The sequence below is a fragment of the Stegostoma tigrinum genome, unplaced genomic scaffold, assembly GCF_030684315.1.
Source record: "Stegostoma tigrinum isolate sSteTig4 unplaced genomic scaffold, sSteTig4.hap1 scaffold_195, whole genome shotgun sequence".
NCBI lineage: Eukaryota > Metazoa > Chordata > Chondrichthyes > Orectolobiformes > Stegostomatidae > Stegostoma > Stegostoma tigrinum.
The window spans coordinates 156,998-170,826 of record NW_026728134.1 but is presented as its reverse complement, the minus strand read 5'-3'; positions in this window follow the sequence as shown (position 1 = coordinate 170,826).

Genomic DNA, 13,829 nt, shown 5'->3' with positions numbered 1-13,829 from the left:
CCGATGAAATACTGCCGTCAGTAACTCACCTGCTGACTTCCCAAAGCCTGTCCATCTTCCATAAAAGTGAAATGGAATAACTTCCCACTGGCAACTCCATTAAGACTGAAGAAGCTTGAGACCATCCAGGACAATGCAAACCACATCACTGGCACTACATCCATAAACATCCACTCCCTCCACCACCAACCTTCAGTTCCACCAATGGGTTTTGGGTCACCTGATACACAGGAAAACCAATGACCACCATTCCCCCTGCTGATCGCTCAGTATCCTGACTTGGAAATGTATCGCAATTCTTTCACAGTTGCTGTGTCAAAATTCTGGAATTCCCTCCCAAACAACATAGTGGGGCGAATTATAAAACTAAGACCGCTGCAGTTCAAGAAGCCATCTCACCACCACTCCCTCAAGGACAATAAGGGATGGGCAATAAATGCTGGCTAGCTACCAACATTCACATCCCACAAACAAATGAACAAAAAAAAATGGTGGGCTGCTATCTAAGATGGAGGAGGTAGTTTTTTTATATTAATGCTAAATATATTGATGGTCAACAAGAGAGTCAAAACGTTATTATGATAAATAGCTTGTGGAGTTGAAGCTACACTCAGTTCAGACATGATTTTATTTAATGACCAAGCAGGCGAGAGTGGCTAAATGGCACATATCTGCTCCTAGTGCTGACATGTACATGTATAGTCATATTGATGCTATTCACAGACATTCGGGTGTAAGCTCAAAAGATCAAAATTTAAGTAAAAGCTGAGACATTTGACTGAATGAAATGAGACGTCTGTTATCTGCTTGGGATGCTTTTCCTAAATGTGTCCCTGTTAAGCCAGTGTGGTATCAGGAAGAGACCGTGAAAACAAGAGATGGAGATCAATTTATTTTGAAAGGGGGAGAAAAAAGGAATGCACTTCCAGGCATTCTCCAGGTGATGGTGTTTCTCCTCATCTCAGTCCTAAAATATTTACCCCATATCCTTAAACTGTGGCCCCTTGTTCTGTAATTCCCCACCATTGGAACATCCTTCCTGTATCTAACTTGTCCAGTACTGTTTGGAATTTGGAGATTTCAATGTGATCCCCTCATTCTTCTATACTCCGGTGAATACAATTTTAACCGACTCAATCTCTCTTCATACGTTATTCCTACCATCCCAGGAGTCAAGTTGGTAAACACGTGCTGAACGCCGTCAAAAGGAAGAACACTTTTTTTCAGATAGGCATGCCAAAACTGTACACAATATAACAGGTGTGGACTTACTTAGGCCCTGTGTAACTGCAGCAAAGCATTCTTGTTCCTTTATTTGGATCCTCACTCTGTGAAGGCCAACAGATAATTTGTTTCCTTACTGCCTGCTGCACTTGTGCACTTACTGTCAGCAACTGGTGCGCAAGGATCCTCTGGTCTCATTGACACTCCCATGTGCCATTGAAACGATAATCTGCCTTGTTTTTTTATTGCTACAAACTAGATAAGCTTACATTTATCCAAATATAACGTAACCAATATTAATTTTCACTTACAAAGCTTCTCCAAATCACACTTCAACATGTATGCACCCAGCTTTGTGCCATCTAAAAAGTTTGAAAAATTATATTTAGTTTCCTCATCTAAATCAGCAACATACATTGTGAACAGCTGGGGTTCAAGAACAGATCCCTGTTATACCCCACTAGTTACTGTCTGACATTGTGAACAGCTGGGGTTCAAGAACAGACCCCTGTTATACCCCACTAGTTACTGTCTGACATTGTGAACAGGTGGGTTTCAAGAACAGATCCCTGTTATACCCCACTAGTTACTGTCTGACATTGTGAACAGCTGGGGTTCAAGAACAGACCCCTGTTATACCCCACTCGTTACTGTCTGACATTGTGAACAGCTGGGGTTCAAGAACAGACCCCTGTTATACCCCACTAGTTACTGTCTGACATTGTGAACAGCTGGGGTTCAAGAACAGACCCCTGTTATACCCCACTAGTTACTGTCTGACATTGTGAACAGCTGGGGTTCAAGAACAGACCCCTGTTATACCCCACTAGTTACTGTCTGACATTGTGAACAGCTGGGGTTCAAGAACAGACCCCTGTTATACCCCACTAGTTACTGTCTGCCATTGGGCAAAAGACACATTTACTTTGAATCCACGTTGACTACGTGCTGACCAGTTTCGTAACCAACTCATTACACTCACCCCAATCCCCTGCATTTCAACCGTACACATTAATCTCTAATCGCTTCTTCAAAGGTCTTCATAAAACCTAAGAAACACATCTACTGGGTCACCATGATCAACTCCACTTGTGACATCCTGAAAGGCAGTCATCAGATTTGTCAAGAATGATTTGCCTTTTGCAAATCTATGGAGACTGTTTGCTTCTGTTATTGTATTCTGCGTACTGTGCTCCAAAATTCTTGGCAATGGAATCGTGCATCTTCCATAAGATTTATCTCAAACTCACTGGTCCATAATTAAAGGGTTTTCCTCTTCCCTTTTAAATCATATGATTACAGTAACTACCCTGTAGTCTGGAGGGACTGTCAAAGTGTCAAAGAAATTGTGGAAGATAGCCAGCAATTCATCCATTATTTTGAAGACCCCTTCTTTAAGACAACTGGGAATGTATGAGCTTTTGATCCCATCAATTTGTCTAAAATCATTTCTTGTACCATTATAAATTCCCCTGTTTCTGGCTGGAATAGACCTATATTAGTTACAACCAATCCTTTCCCCTTTATATACACACAGAGTGTTTCCAGTCAGTTGTTACATGCCTGCAAGTTTACTCTCATACTCAACTTCCCCTTTTTATTTAATCTCTTGGTCCCCCTTTGCTGACTTCTAACCCGTTCCCAATTCTGAGATCTATTTTTTTACTTGCCAATCTGAATGCCTGTTTTTGCATCTAACATTGACTTTAACTTGCCACTTACGCCATGGTTTGGCCGTTCTTTTCCTTGTCCTCTTGCAGCATACAGGAATGACATTTTTTGTCGTTCACTGATTCACTCTTTGAATGTTTGCCATTGTTGGAACACTATCATGTGAGAAACATTTCTCAATCCATTATACCCAACCTCATGAAGAATTCTGTTATTTTATGGTCATTCATCCCCAAATGGCCTTCCACGATGACATTGTCGATTCTTCATTTCTCATTGCTTAAATACTCCAATCGAAATGTTCTTTTCACTCGTTGGTTCCACAAACTATTCATCAAGAAAACCATCCTGTACACACTATACTAATGGCCCGTCCATGGTATTGTGGGTATTTTTATTCACCATATCTGTATGAAGATTAACATCTCTCACAACGATAGATATTGTTTTACCACATGCATCTCTGATTTCCTGCTTAAAGCCATCTCAAAATCATCACTACAGTTTGGTGCTCCATATAACACTCTACATGTAGATAATTGAGAAACAAGGAAATAAGAGTGTAATATAAATAAATAAATAAATATAAATAAGATTCTATACTGCATGAGTTAGTATCTTTCATCAATAAGATGTGCACGTCCACTTTAAACAGTAATACAATTGCATCACCGTTCGGGAACAGGATTACAATTACTCTGAACAAATTACACAACTTTGGAGACATCAACAAGACATACTACCAAAAAAAAAGTGAAGCCAGAGGGATCCAACACATCCCGATTCTATGGACACCCCAAGGTACACAAACCAGGGGTCCCTCTCGGACCCATTGTCCCACTATCAGGCACACCAACATATAGACTTGCCAATGAACTACAACAAATTGAAATACTTTGTGGGCACTGCTACCCACTCACATTCACTCATCCCAGGAATTCCTCAATATCATTAAGGACAGCAGGAGAGAAGATGATAAAGTAGGCAGGCAACCCAGGAGACCAACAACCTCAATAAAGAAACCAACATGAAACTACTAGATCTGTGCCTCACAACACACTTCACCTTCAATGACAACATATGCAAAAAAAACCAATCAGGACTGATTGCAGAAGCAGTAATGCAAAAGGTTAAAATGGACAGCACTCCCCACTGGTTTGAATTAATTGGCTGATTCCAGTTCGTTGCCAAAACATCAAAACAAGCCTAAGGTTTCCTATCACACAGTTAATTGATACACATTTCCGGTTTAGAACTGGCTGTGCATCATCAGCTACATGCAGGCACATTCTTTTCTCTCTGTGTATAATTCCCGAAGCTAAGAAAAGCACTTTACCTCTTAATGAGGCCATGCACTCTTGACCCATCCATTATTTTACAACAAATTCCAGATTCCAGCCTTCAAATTCACGATTTGAGTTGGTGAGCTTTCAGCTGTGATGAGTGAAAAAAAAATTCCACACTCTCTCCACTGTGGCTGCATTGGTGTTTTGACATTTTAGATGAATCTTCACAGACTCTTCCACACAGAGAGAAAACGTGGGCTTCTCCCCAGTACGAATGCTGTTTCTTCCTTCAGTGTTCAAAACCTTCTAACAATTTGGTTATGATAAAGACAGGGACTGTCAGATCTGGATATGGTTTCATCTGCATCTTAAATTGCAAACCAACCTTTCAAACAGAAAAGAAAAAGACAGGAGAAAACAAAAGAACACACACGGGTTGCGAAATTGAGAGAAATTAATCTGGCCATTTGTGAAGCCAAGACTTGGGGAAAAATTAAAATGTAAACTGTATGAGTACCATAAAAATCAGTCAGTATTTACACAAAACTACAGAGGTGGGAGATTCGGGAGCCAACGAGCTTTCTCCCCAAACAATTTGATCCCTTTACTCCTCAGAACTAAGAATAGATGTAGAAACAAAATGCTGTAAATACTCAGCAGTCCTGGCAGCATCTGAAATTGTCCTTTTCCGCCCATTAATAACCTTGAACTTCAGCCTCAAGTTCTGTAGTTGCCTCCTCAAATGTCTCCAACAGTCCCTCCTTTTCAAAATTCCCCTTCAAAAGCTGATACATGTAACAAAGTTCTTGATCATCAGCTTTATGTCTCTTGGTGGTAAATCCTGCGATATCATATGTCTGTGAAATTCCAGAGAGCATTTCGTTGTCCTGAGATTGCTACATAAATGTCAATTTTGTTGGGTAACTTATACACCTATCAGTGTTCGTTCATCATTACGGTGTGAGAATTCTCAGAAAGAATGCATATGGATGCTCATGGTTCACGTGGTCCGCTCTTACCTGCTCACAGACTCCCGGGGATTGACCATATTCCCTGGTCTCTTGCTCCTTAAACTTGTCCACATTCAAGAATGGAGTTTTATTAAAAAAAATAGCTAGTGGAGCAAAATGGAGTTAGAAGGATGCAGGGAGAAAAGTGTTTAGAAACGCTTACCAACACAGCTCCAGTAAGAGAGCCATGAGAGGAGGAGAAAGAGGAGCAGGGAAGATGCCTACACTTATATCACTCAAAACCTGTTCCTGGAACCACTTCAACCCCGCACAGCTGAGAGAGCCATTTGTCAGCTGGCAACTTCCTGAAGCTTGACCCAGTCCTGTTCAGGAGTGGGTCAGACCAAGATGAGCCTCTGTAACCAGTTAGGTGGGACGGAGGAGTGGGGGGGAATCGGTGTTGGATGATCTCCTGCCCTGTTTCTTATCCCAAATTGACCCTCCCTCACCATCCCCATGGCCCTGTAAACACAGACTGTAGATACCTGATGGGCCTTGGTGTGCAGACTCAGTCTGGGCATTTCTGGTACAGAACAACAACAACTGTTCTGTCCTCATTCTCTGGATTGTTCCCATTTCTCCATTCCCAGTGAGTTATACATTATGCTGTTGCTCCCGCCCCCGCTACTTATTCTGGCCGCTCTTCTCCATTTCTGTGGTAGTCATGGAAACTTCAAAACTAGCAGCAAGTACAGACCACTCGTCCCTTCATGCCTGTTCTGCTCACCAGTATGATTACGGCTGATTGTCCAGGTCAGGAACCCCATATCCTTCGATTCCTTTGGCCTTCAGAACTATACCTAACTCCTCCTGGAAAACAGTGAGTGTATTCGACTCAGCCATGTCCTGTTGCAAACAATTTCACGCACTCGGCATTTTCTGAGTTAAAAGAAAATCTTCTCACCTCAGTCCAAATGGTTTTCATCTGGTCCTTTTCTTTCTGTTTTTTTCACTGATTGTCTTTACTTTGCATTCGGGGTTGCTAACGGCCTAGTCACGGCCTTCATCTGGACACTTCTTTTATCTCTTTACTTCTGCACCATCATCCCCTCTGATTTTGCAACGTGAACCCTTTTGTCAGTCAATAATTCCTGCTCTTCACCCACTCATTCCTTTTGTTCACTGTCACCCTCCACTCCTTGCTCACTGGCCTGAACATTCACTCAGTTTCTGTTCCCACAGACGTGGCTGGATTCATGGTCCACATATCCAGAGCCACAAAAGGGACCCTTCGACCCATTGAGTCTGTCCCAATCAAAACACCAACAGACTAACTGCTGTAATCCCTTTTCCAGCACCTGACCCGCTTCCAATTCTTTGGCATTTCAGGTATATACCTGAATACTTCTTAAGTGTACTGAGGATTTCTGCACTTACCACACTTGCAGGCAATGGGTTCCAGATTCTCATTGCACTTCGGTGAAAAAAAGTCTCCCATTTTTGCTAAACTTTCAGTCCTTTACTTCAGTTCATGCCCCCAGTCATTGATGCCTCCAACAAGGGGAGCTATTCGTGCTGCCTCTTCTGTCTATGTCCCTCATCACTTTTACACATCTCAATTATGTCCCCTCTCACTTCTCTCTGCTCCAAAGAAACTAACCCCAAACTTTGCGGGCTGTGTGGTTCCCTGCTGATGGAGAGTGATTCGATTCTACCCTGCCAGACATTCTGGGGAGGAGGATCTGCCATTGCCAACAAATACTTCCTGCACACCCAAATCAACGCTGAGGTAGGCCATAGTCCCTCATTCGCTAGAGACCCCAAGTCTGCATCCTGTAAGTGGGAATGGGAGAAACGGCAAGAAAAATGGGGAACGAAATAAATCTAACACTTGCAGAGAACTGAAATCCATCAACCCGACCAATACAGGGCCAGACAGTTCAGAAACGCTCACCAATTCGAAATCCCAGGCTCAATATCCCCACAGGCCTGTCACTCACACCCGAATTCCCGCCCAGTTCAGAGCAAACCTCCATCTCACAGCTTCCAGATCCTTAATGCAGCCATGCCGAGGAGTGGGATAGTTCAAATTTAGTACCTCAATACCTCACTGAGATCTTCTTTCACTGACCCAATCATATACTTTTTTTCCCGTTGCTCCCTTCCTAGTGATTCCAACCTCCTGCAGTGGTCCCTGTCTCGCAGTTTAATGAAAGAAAATCCTCCCCATTCCTCTGGTGATCTTGTTGGAGTGGGGGGAGAGCTGCATCAGACTGTGTCCTGATTTGCTGATTGTCACTCAGATTCACGATTAGTCTTTCAGATTAAAACCATCGGCAGTGTTTTCCAGTTCTCTCATCCTAAAAATGGCCTAAATCATTTAATTTGTCTGTAATTGTTAGCCTCCTCAGAAACTGTGATTAATTTTCGAGCTCTTTCTCAGTTGGGAGATGATTCCGATGTCGTTGGAATGTAACCACCTCCCCGATTCGATCACAGTCCTTGGTAGTAATAGGAAATCCTCAGTAAACATAAATGGAAACTGTGTGGAGGGTAGAAGATAGATAGAGAACAGATATAATGCAAAATAATTTTTTAAAAAACTGGAGGAACTGTGCATGCTGTAAATCAGGAACAAAAAGAAAATGTTTCTGGAATAGTTCAGCAAGCCTGGCAGCATCTGTGAAGAAGAAAACCAAATCAGAGCTAACATTTTAGGTCCAGTGACCCTTCGCAAAAATCTAAAGAACTGCAGATGCCATAAATCAGGAACAAAAACAAGTTGCTGGAAAAGCTGACCAGGTTTGGCAGCCTCTGTGAAGAAGAGTCAGAGTAAACGTTCTGAGTCTGTTGACCAGAGAAAGGGTGAGTATGGATGGACAATGCTTTTCAAAATGTGAAATATCTAAGTGGCTTGGTATCGTGCTAATGAAGATCAACAGCATCCTGACTCGTGTGGAATTCTGGGTCAAAAATCAAGCTCTGACCAAAATACGAGCTGGAGCAGAACAGGTACTGTAATAAACTGAAACAATTTCATTTCTGACAAAGAGCCACTGAATTTGAAATTGTAACTTCTTTCTCTGTTCTGATGCTGCCACACCTCCAGCATTTCCCTGGCAATTTCCTTTTCTGTTCCAGCAAAACGCTTGCTCTGTTATTGATAATTGGCCAACACCTTCATAAATGCCTTTGGTTGGCGAGACACCTTCACCTGAATAATGCTGTAACGCTATCGATCCATTTTCTAGCTTAAGATGCAAATACCAATTCCTACTGGCTGATGGAAGCAGAAAAACCCACAATTCCAAAAGGCACAGAAACCGCTCTCAGTACAATAGTCGGCTTCCTGTGTGGGCAGCACATGCTCAAAGCGATTGCAAATCGTGCGGCTGGATCTGCAGAGAAGGTTATCAATCAATTAGCCCAACCAATGGGAGTGAAGGAGAGGCGGGACTGTATGGCCGCGCGGGAGCGGCTGGTCCTCCAACCAATGGGAGTGAACGAGTTGTGTTTTGAATGACAATCCAACAGCTTTCACGACAAATTTCACGACGACCAGCCCCACAAATATCGTTTCATTCAGCTCCATTTCACAACCTGCCCTTTGCTTTTGTGTGCTCTCTTGCATTCTATTTTCTAGTTTTTTAAATTAAATTTCAGATTAATAAGCTACAGACAATATTAGAGGAAGGCAGCACGGTGTTTCAATGTTTCGCCTTGCTACCTCAGACGGCCAGGGACCCGGCTTCGATTCCTGACTTGGCTGACCGTGTGGGTTGTCACACTCACCCCGTGTCTGCGTGGGTTCTTCCCACAGATCAAAAATGTGCAGGCCAGTGGATTGACCATGCTAAATTGAATATTAATCCCAGGAGTGTACAGGTTAGGTGGTTTAACCATGGGAAATGTAGGGCTATGTGAATGGGATAGGAGGTAGATCTGGGTCGGATGACTCTCGACGGGTTGGTGCAAATTTGATTGGCCAAATGACCTCTTTCTGCATTGTAAGGAATACATGATTGGATGTGCAGTTGGGAAACTCAACCCAAACAGCAGATCAGAATCTGACAGACAACCAATTCATAGAAACCTGAATATTCCTGGATTTTGAACATTAAAGGAAATATCACTGTTCACTTTGGAGAGAAGCTATACACATGTTCTACGTTTGGACAAGGATTCAGCCGATCAGAACATAAATGTACTGTTGACTCAGAGAAACCTGTGATATGAAGGAAGCATTGGATGGAGTGTCGTATCCAGGACCAAAATTTGAATGAGTGTGAAAATATTACATTGGTTGGAGTACTCCTGATCAAAAAAAGAGGATGATTGTGCTTATTGGAGTCCAATCATCTCAGCCCTAGGGCATCTCTGCAAGAATTCCTCAGGGTGGTGTCTTCAGCATCTCACGCCTTCAGCTGCATTATCAACGAGCTTGCCTTTTTCAGATGGTCAGAAATGGAGATATTCCCTGATGATTGTACAATATTCCAGGCTATTCAGTTTGCCTCAATCACTGAAATTGTCTATATCCATGTCGAGCAAGACTTTGACAAGATCGAGTCTTGGAATGATTACAGGCAATTGCCAGGCAACGGTCATCTGCAACAGGAATGAATCTAAGGAACTTGCAATGACAATCAAGGGAATTTTCATCATTGCGTCCTGCACGATCAACATTTTGGAGTTTTCTTTGGCCACATACTGAACGTAACCAGTCATATAAACTTTGTGACTACAATAGGTCAGAGGCTAGGAAATTTACAATGACTTCACAGTCCGCCCACCATCGACAAGGCATGTGTCAGCAATGTGATGGAATACTCCCCACTTGCCTGGATTAGTGCAGCTTCAAAAATACTAAGCAACTCAAATTCATCCTGCACAAAGCAGACCATAATCTTTGTCCATGAATCAAATTATTCAATAAGGGAATTAGTCTATTAGCTGCAAAGGAACAATGTACAGGTTTAGAGGCAGAGGCAGGAGAATGGTATTGGGTGAGATATTCTCTTTCTGAAGGCTAGTGCAGATAGTATGGTCAAATGGTTTCCTTGTGTGCTGCATCAATTATGTGAATCAAACTCCAATGACAACCTTCAACATTCTCTCCCTTCAACATTGGTGGAAAGTAGCAATAGTTTTGACCAAGACCAATATGCACTGAAGTAACTTCTCTAGGATCATTCAACACCACTTCCCGAAACCAAACTGCACTCAGTTGGTTTGGTTGTAGAGAGAACCGAATTCCCTGTGTCCTCCATCACTCCTCCCTTGGGAAGCAGTTACCTCAATGTCCCCACTCTGCTGCAGACCTTTTCCTTTTCCAAAAATATACTTTATTCTTAAAAAAAAGTCTTGTGTGTATGTATGTGTGTGCATATGTATATACACAGCAGCACATCAACCAAACATACATTACCCAACAAACGGAGACTAAAACTTTCACTAAACTAGTGACTGTGTGATATACAGCCCATTCAAATGATGCAACTTCAATTTATGTGAAGGTTGAGCCAGAAACTGATCTAATTTTCAGACTGCATTCACTTTTTATAAAGACTCAGACTTTAGTCAGGCTCTGAATTTGACAAATTTCCAACATTCATGTTGCATCTTCATACCTGATAATACATTTGATAAAATAGCGTGAAAAATTGGAATGTGAGTTTTTAGTAATTATGATTGTTGGATACCAATCATATTATTCACATTCTTTTTACTTTCTCTGTGAATTCTGAATTACAACTAACTTTACAAAAGCCATTTGAATTCCAAGGTGCCATACTGAAATTAACCAGAAACTCAAACTTTGAATCATGTTGATGTTTGGCACGAGGCTGTGGTGTGATATCACAAAATGGGACTCACTTGAATTTGTGTGGCATCAGGGAACACTAGTAAAACTGAAATGAATGATAATACAGGATTAAACTAACAAGTGGCTGGTCCATACTGGACATTAAAGATGAGGTTCGTAATTTTGAAGACCAATTGCCTGAGATAATTGCTTCAGATGAACCTAAGGGCAGTATAGTGAGGAAGGTGTTTGCTGCACTTGCTTCTATTTGTCATTGCCTTGAGTAGAAGACTTGGGAGGTCATGTTGTTGCTTCACAGCACATTGGTTAGTCCACTTTTGGAATACAGTGTGCACTTTTGTTCTCCCTGCTACAGGCAGGATATTGAAAGGGTTGAGAAAAAAAAAATTGCAATGATGTTGCCAGAGTGGCTAGGTTTAAGCTATAGGGAGAGGCTGAATAGCCTGGTTGGTGGGGTATGTTTGTCAGAGAGGCATCAAAGACTGAGGGGTGACCTTATCGAGGTCTATAAAATCATGAGGCGTATGGATACGGTAAATAAACAAGGTCTTTTCCATGGGGTGAGGGAGTACAAAACAAGAGTGTATACGCTAAAGGTGATGGGGAAAGAAATAAAAGGTACATATGGGGCAATTTTTCATGCAGAAGGTCTGAGCGTATGAAATGAGATAGCATGGGACATGGTAGAAGCTGAGGCAAGTACATTCAAAGGCATCGGGATGGGTACATAAGGAGTAAGGGTTTTGTTGTGGGCCAAATGGGGGTAGTTTAATTTAGGATATCTGATTGGCATGGATGGGCTGATTGAAGGGTGTGTGTCCATGCAGCACAACTCTATGTCTGCATCCAAACAAACCAAAGGCATTATTTACTTCACCCAACCTGTATTTACATGCATTCCAGGCACCAGGAGGGTCCACTACCTGAATGGACACCCATTTAACTTTAGCAGGTAGCCCTGTACAGTGGCTGTTGCCCACTGCACCTTGGCAGCAGTTCCCCCCAAGCTTTATTGAGTCCTCATCATGAAGTCCTAGACTTTGAATGTGCCAGTCTACAACGTTGTGTGGAGGTCAACACCCTCTTCTGGAACACCAGTAAGTACCAATCAGACCAAGACCTCTTTGCCAGAAATCAGTGACAATTTGTAAGGGCATGATACAGTACCTGTTATTAACACAAAAATAGAATTTGCTGGAAAACCTCAGCAGGTCTGACAACATCTGTAGAGAGAAATCATGCCTAAAGTTTCGGTTTGACTGACTTGTCCTCCGAACAGTATCCATCACATTGTTTCAGGCAGCAGACACCTCCTGTACAGCTGTGGCGTCTGTTGCAGTTTCTCTAAACTCCTCCGGCCTTAAGACCCAATGAGTTCCTGGCACCCCTCCAGGCACACTTGCTACAAACATTTTCCGAAACCCTATTCTAACACAACATTCACCATTTTCAGCTGTGGAGACTACAAGCTCTGGAATTCCCTCCTTAAATCTCTTAAAACTTCTTTAAGATAGACAATGTAAAATAAACCTTTTTATTCAATGCTTGAAACATTTTAGTTTGATAAATATCTGAAACTTTCCATAATAATGCAAATCGTTGCTGTTATTGGCTTACACTGAGAGGAACAGGATTATCACTCAAAGGCTTTACATTCTCGGACCATCATGGCCACAATCATTTTCAAACTGGAAACTTAATCTTGACAGCCCGTTTTCAGCATTCCCGTTGTTCTAACTGACTGCAGTGTTCCGAGTCTAGGAGCTGTGAACCATGGACGAGAGCAGCTGAGACACATTTCTTCCCGAACTCACAATGAACCATCACTCCTGAACAGAGATAATGGGAACTGCAGATGCTGGAGAATCCAAGATAACAAAGTGTGAAGCTGGATGAACACAGCAGCCAAGCAGCATCTTAGGAGCACAAAAGCTGACGTTTTGGGCCTAGACCCCTCACAGAGGGGGATGGGGAGACGGTTCTGAAATAAATAAAGAGGGGGAAGGCGGACCGAAGATGGATAGAGGAGAAGACAGGTGGAGAGGGGAAAGTGGAGGTGGGGAGGGGAGAGGTCGATCTGGAGAACAGGTCAAGGAGGCGGGATGAGGTTAGTAGATGTGAAATAGAGGTGCGGCTTGAGGTGGGAGGAGGGGATAGATGAGAGGAAGAACAGGTTAGGGAGGCGGGGACGAGCTGGGCTGGTTTTGGGATGCAGTGTGGGGAGAGGACGTGCTGGGCTGGTTTTGGGATGCAGTGGAGGAAGGGAAGATTTTGAAGCTTGTTGGGATGCAGGGTTCCCAAGCGGAATACCAAGCATCCCAAAAGCAGCCCAGCTCGTCCCCTCCCTACACTGAACCCCAAAACCAGCCCAGCCTGTCTCTGCCTCCCTAACCTGTTCTTCCTCTCACCCATCCCGTGCTCCCACCTCAAGCCACACCCCCATTTCCTACCTAGTAATCTCATCCCACCTCCTTGACCTGTCCGTCTTCCCTGGACTGACCTATCCCCTCCCCACCTGTACTCTCCTCTCCACCTATCTTCTTTTCTCTCCATCTTCAGTCCGCCTCCCTCTCGCTCCCTATTTATTCCACAACCCTCTCCCCATCCCCCTTTTCTGATGAAGGGTCTAGGCCCGAAACACCAGCTTTTGTGCTCCTGAGATGCTGTTTGGCCCGCTGCGTTCATCCAGCTCCACACTTTGTTACCCTCACTCCTGAAGCTGAGCTACAGCAGGGAAAACGGGAAACTCGAAACATTCTTCTCCCCTCCCCAAGCCCAGCGCACGTGTGATTGGCAGCGGGCTCGGCCAATAGAAAGGAAGGGGTGGGACTGGAGGACAGATCTGGTGCGGCGGGGTGGGGGCGTGCGACG